Source organism: Andrographis paniculata, unplaced genomic scaffold (genome assembly GCF_009805555.1).
Source record: "Andrographis paniculata isolate CXL003 unplaced genomic scaffold, ASM980555v1 Contig78END, whole genome shotgun sequence".
Classification (NCBI taxonomy): domain Eukaryota; kingdom Viridiplantae; phylum Streptophyta; class Magnoliopsida; order Lamiales; family Acanthaceae; genus Andrographis; species Andrographis paniculata.
Window position 1 is genome coordinate 2,036,834 of NW_026137615.1, and position 6,500 is coordinate 2,043,333.

A 6,500-nucleotide genomic window follows, 5' to 3' on the forward strand; every position below is an offset into this window, starting at 1 on the left:
GTCGCTGACCTGGCGGGACACCTGGCGGACACGTCACCTTCGGCGAGCCACACGGGAGTCTCCGCCGCCGAAGGACTAAAACAGCGAAAATTTTTCACTTATGGGACTAGTTTGCGACAGTCTCCACTTATGGGACTAAAATGATAAAGGGGTCTAATTACGAGACTAAAAAAACAATTTACCCTTGAACTTTATTAACAAATATCTCACTTTATAGATTTGTTTATGTGCGGGATCCTCGTACTACTTAAGTCTTATCCAATGTCTTCGTTGAGTCTTTGATGAATTATAATATTAATAGAAAATGATCAATTATTACCGTTGATAATTTTACTATCAATGATTTGATGATTCAAAACATTTTGGGAAAACCGTCATTAAGAGATATGTTGATGGATGAAAAGTTACTTCATATGTCTTGTTCTGCATTTATTTTGAATTTTATTGTTCGAGATGAATTGAAAATATTAACGATGCAATTGAAAAAGTGTATTATAGTGTCATTTATTGGACTATTTCACTTTCTATAATTGAAAATTTTGAAAAAAAATAATTTGTCAATTGCATATTAATTATTTTAGTAAGTTAATTTTGAATTGCAAAACTCATTGAAACTCTACACATTTGATGTTAGAAACGACTATAACTTATAAAGATGTATTACCATGAGTTAAATGTCGAAAGAGAAGTTACAATAGTAAGCCAAGTAAGGAGGATTGAAAAATCTCAATTGAAATATATGAAAAGATTTTCTATTAAGTGACAATTGTTTTTTGAAAATCTTTATCCTACATCAAATTTATATTTTTATCATACATGTGAGATAAAATCAAAATTAGATGGATAAATTATTTTCTTAGTCTTGTAACTGACTCCTTTATCATTTTAGGACTTTAAGTGAACCACGTCTGAAAATAGTCCCGTAAGTAAAAAAATTTCGCTAAAATGGTCCACCGGTACCGGATTCGCCACGCTGGCCCATCGTTGCTGATGTGGCGCTGACGCGGCTGACATGTCATCGCCACGTAGATGCCACGCCAGCTACACGTGCAATTTTTTTTTTTTTTTATTTTACAAAATGTTTTGGTAAACTATTTTTTTAGTCCCGTATATGACCTCCTTTATCATTTTTAGGACATTTAAATGGACTATGTCCGAAAATAGTCCTGCAAGAAAAAAATTTTCGCTAAAATGGTCCTTCTATGTGGCGATGACTTGTCAGCCGTGTTAGCGCTACGTCAGCAACGGCAGCTAACGTGGTGAGTCCAGTTCCGGAGGACCATTTTAGCGAAAAAAATTTACTTACGGGACTATTTTCAGACAGGGTTCATTTAAAGTCCTTAAATGATAAAGAAGGTCAAATACGGGACTAAAAATTACCCAATTAGATGAATGGATGAAAAGTTTAAATACGTTGGTTTGAAAAATGACAAAAAAGAAAAAATGTTTGCAAAGTATAAAAAATATTGAAGTAATTGTCATGTAATGTTGGAGGTTGTTGCTATATTGGATGTTATGTACAAGCTAAAGTTGATTGAGTTTACTTTAATATGATATGTGGTGATAAGTTGAAGTTGATTGAGTTTTACTTTAATATGATACACAGTAATAAAGTTGAGAGAAGAGTTAATCAAATTTATCAAAATTGTTATTATCTATTGATTAATTACTAATTTAGAGCTATGTTTTCTACATGATATTGGTGTGTTGAATTTGGAAAGTACAATGGTTTGCAATCTAACTTGTTTCTATTAATGCATTTAATCTTGATTCATTAAAAAAATATCATCAATTTGTGGCATCAAGTATAAATTATTCTTCTATGATTCCTAAAATCTTAAAGTTGAATATATATTTAGAAGAATATATTTAAATTATTATCATTATTATTATTATTATTGTCCTTGTTGTTGTTGTTGATAATGATGATGATGATTCTATAGTTTGTTATTATTATTATTATTATTATTATTATTATTATTATTAATTTTTATAATTATTTGAAATGAATAGATAATTTTTTAGATTGGTTAGGTTCGAATCGGGGTTTGGGTTCAAGTTTATTATATAGTTAAAATTCTTAAGTCTATCGGGTTTGTCGAGTATACCTTGGATCAAATCTGATTCTAATTATATATATTCAGGTCGAGTCTCGGATCTATTGATATCCAACTAGTTTTCATCCGTAAATGACACTAGCAATAGAGCCACCACCATGATAATTAAACAATGTTGCTACTAATATTCATTTAAGTCCCTGATGAATCATTAACAAGTTATTGAACTATCAATCCAGACAACCACTGCTTTATATTTAACCACTCCATCTTATCTTTTTAGAAGGTTAATTAGGTGAGGAACATGTCACAACTATCAAATCAAGAGTAGATATATTTAGAAACAATATATTATATTTATGATAGTTATCTTATTTACGAAATTCGTAGAATTCTTGCTTTATTTAGACGATTTGTATATCACTATAAATATGTATGTATTCTTATGATTGAAATAGATAATTTCAGTTTCTTATTCTAATATATATTTTTTAAAAATCAAAATAGTACTTTGAGTTGAAACGGATGAAGTATATTTTAGGGTAAGAAATAAAATAGTAATTCACTTGTCCTAGACATTGTCTCAGGTGACCTGGTAGTGTGGAGATAGACTTATGACCGTGAAACAATGAATTTAAACTTCGATGCCTCCAAACCTTACCAATATTGACCAAATATATTATATTTATGGTAATTGTCTTATTTACGAGATTTGTAGGATTCTTACTTTATTTAGACGATTTTTATATCACCATAAATATGTACATATTCATGACCGTTATATCCCATATATATTTTTATATTTTATTAATGTATCTGCTTCTATTCAAGGTCATGTTGTTATTTTTATGTCATCTCCGTCTCTGCTACTCCCCTGACAAAGTCTACTTTCGACTCTAACGCCGTTGAGAGTCTTGTTTTCGACTCTAACTCTATTGAGAGCGAGAGAGTCATGTTTCCGACTCTAGCTCTGTTGTGAGCGAGTGAGCCTTGTTTCCGACTCTAACTCTATTGAGAGCGAGAGAGTCATGTTTCCGACTCTAGCTCTATTTTGAGCGAGTGAGTCTTGTTTCTGACTCTAACTTTATTGAGAGTGAGAGAGTCATGTTTCCGACTCTAACTCTATTGTGAGCGAGTGAGTCTGTTTCCGAATCTAACTCTATTGAGAGTGAGAGAGTCATGTTTCCGACTCTAACTCTATTGTGAGCAAGTGAGTCCTGTTTCCGAATCTAACTCTATTGAGAGTGAGAGAGTCATGTTTCCGACTTTAGCTCTATTGTGAGCGAGTGAGTTTTGTTTCCGACTCTAGCTCTATTAAAAGTGAGTGAGTTCTGTTTTCGACTCTAGTTCGGTTGTGAGCGAGCGAGCGAGTATTGTTTCTAACTCTAATGGTATTGAGAGTTTTGCTTTTGACTCTCTCATCTAATGGACGTCTACACTATTTTCAGTCAATCTTGGCGAATTCAAATTCTTAAGTGGAAGATCTCGGCTATATCTTTTTCGATCACTTTTGAAAAATTCAAGTTTGTTCGATCATATTTTGAGTTTGAGAAAGTGTGTTAAAATATATTTAGAAACAATATATTATATTTATGGTAGTTATCTTATTTACGATATTCTTAGGATGCTTGCTTTATTTAGACGATTTGTATATCACTATAAATATGTACGTATTATTGAAGTAGAAAATTTTAATTTCTTATTCTAACATAATTGTTGCAGAAATTAAGAAATCAATAAAAAATAAAAAAGAATGCAATGATTTGTTGACCCAATTCGATCAGAATGATCTATGTTTAGGGCGATCAAACCAAGTATTTTTATTAGTAATTTCAAATATAAATTACAGAGAGAATACATATATAGAGGTATAGGTCAAAACACTTGCTCGATTGGAGACATACGAGCTGGATGTACAATAATTTTATGGCTCCAACTTGAACTTCATAGTACATCAATGATAAACATAGTTAACTTCGAACCAATTGTTATTCATCTTCTAAGGGTTCATTTGGATTGATTTGAAAAAATAAAGGAAAGTTAAAAGCAGAAATAGAAGTCAAAAGTATAAGCAATTTGATTTTATATTTTAATAAAATTACCTCTAAAGTACTTTTTCTTAACAAAAATACTTTTGAACTTAAAATATAGTTCTATTTTTAAATAATAATTAATACAAACATATATAAAATATTTTTTAAAAATTAAAATTAAAAGGTCATTTCAAATGTTAATCCCGATGAATCTAAATTCTTTAATCAATGCAATTCTCTCTTTACATACACTAATAAATATTTTATAAAAAAAAAAATTAATTTTTAAAAGTCTATCCAAATACGGCTTAATTATTTAGATACTATTGATATACAATACTTCATCCGTCACACGTATAAATTCATGCTTTCTATTTCTGTCTCTTTACATTTATGTCAATTTTTTCTATATTGAAAAAATATTATATGTTTTAATCAAATTTTAAATCCTAGGTTTAATAACTTTTTAAAATTTTATTAGATTAGTTAGTTATTTAATTTTAATTTATAATTATTTATATTATATTATAATTAATTTTACTAATATATTCTATATTATTTTTTTTTTTTGGATGACTTGGGAATCCGCAGCTGCTACCTAAAAGTGCGCGCTGGGTAAATTCCGGGCCGAACCTAATACGCTACAAATCAGACTCGACGAGAAAGTCACGTGCTCAATTTTTGTATTTAAGGGGGCATCATATGCTTAGATTTTTACTATTTTTGTAATTTTCTAAAGTTTCAAATTTTTTAAAAAACTATGTTTAAACGCAGCCCTCCACCCCTACCAACCCCCCCCCCCCCCACCCCCCACCCTTTTTCTTTTTTTATTTTGAAGATTTTCCCAATTTTTCCCAAGATTTTCCGAGCATATATTATGCCTAAAAATATCACTTTCTTGAATAACGTATTGAAGACAACCTAGCTAGACATATATAGTAGACTCCAAGTAGACACATATATTCAATTATATATATATATATATATCGGACAATATTGAAATAAATTAATTAAGTTGGTTCGAAATGGACCACCAAATAATAATAATAATGATAATAATGAATATATCCAACAGCCACCTCCAATGCAATGGAAACACCAATGAAATTTAATAAGTAATAAATTAAATACTACTAACATTAATTTATATATTTATTTTGGACACTCGAACTTACCTAACCATTACTAAATTATATACTCTATCTCCATTTGCCCGTAACGAAGTATCTATTTGTTTTTTCACGTAGTTTTAGAAATATTAGTATTATATTGGGATATAGTAGAAATAAAATAGAAGTGACTAAAATAACCTTATTAGTATATGTGATATAAAAGTAATGACATTTGTGTAATATATTGTAAGTTGTAATGGTATTTGTAATTTTACGGAGATAGTACAATTACTAAAAAAAAAAATGAATACTTTGTTATGGGACGGACTAAAATGAAAAAATTGATATTTTGTTATGAGACGGAGGGAGTATATTCGATGCCAAAACCATACTTAATTCTCTTAATTATTTTTGCCAAACTTTTTTGCCATATTACCTAAATAAATATTTATGAGACAGGTATAGGTGCTTATATATCCCATTTTTTTAATGTTATATTTTTCTCACAATTTATATATACATATATATTATAAAATATCACATTTAATTGCTATTTAAATAAAAAATTAAAATTTTAAAAATAATACTCCATTTGTCACAATTTAATATACAATTTTTATTATTTTTGTCTGTAATACTCAAAATTATCAATTTTTTTAATAATAAAAGTAATATATAAATATTAAATCATCTTCCACACTTTTGTTAACAAATAAAATACTACGAGTATTATTTTTAATCTATTGTAAAACGTAAAATGACACGTTGAGTTGAAATTATTGGAGTAATAAAATAAATCCGACTATTTTTCTAATTTTTTTTTATATGTTTAAAATTTTAATAATATGTTAAATTATATATAATATACTTTATTTTAGGGTTTGTTTGGTTGTCTTTGAGTTTAAATTTTAATTTGAAATATAAATCAAACAAATCTTTAATATGAAATAACTTCAAATTTTAAGGTAACATAGATTTGCAGATGATAAAGCATACAATATATTGAATATTATAGTATATAAATTTTGATTCACAATTTATATGGTGTTGATGTAGATGTATAATATTTTTTAAATATTAAATATATTGTATGTAAATTTACAACTCATATATATTTTTAATTCTAATTTGTTGTTATTCAATAAAATAACTTAGAATTAATTTAGGCTTTGTTTAGATAGAGGTTTTTCGTGGTTTTTGGAATTTTGAAAAAAATAATAATAATAATAAAAAAGAAAAAAAAAAGTAAAAAATTAGTATTTGATTTGATGTTTTGTGAGAGAAAAATTGTAATTGAT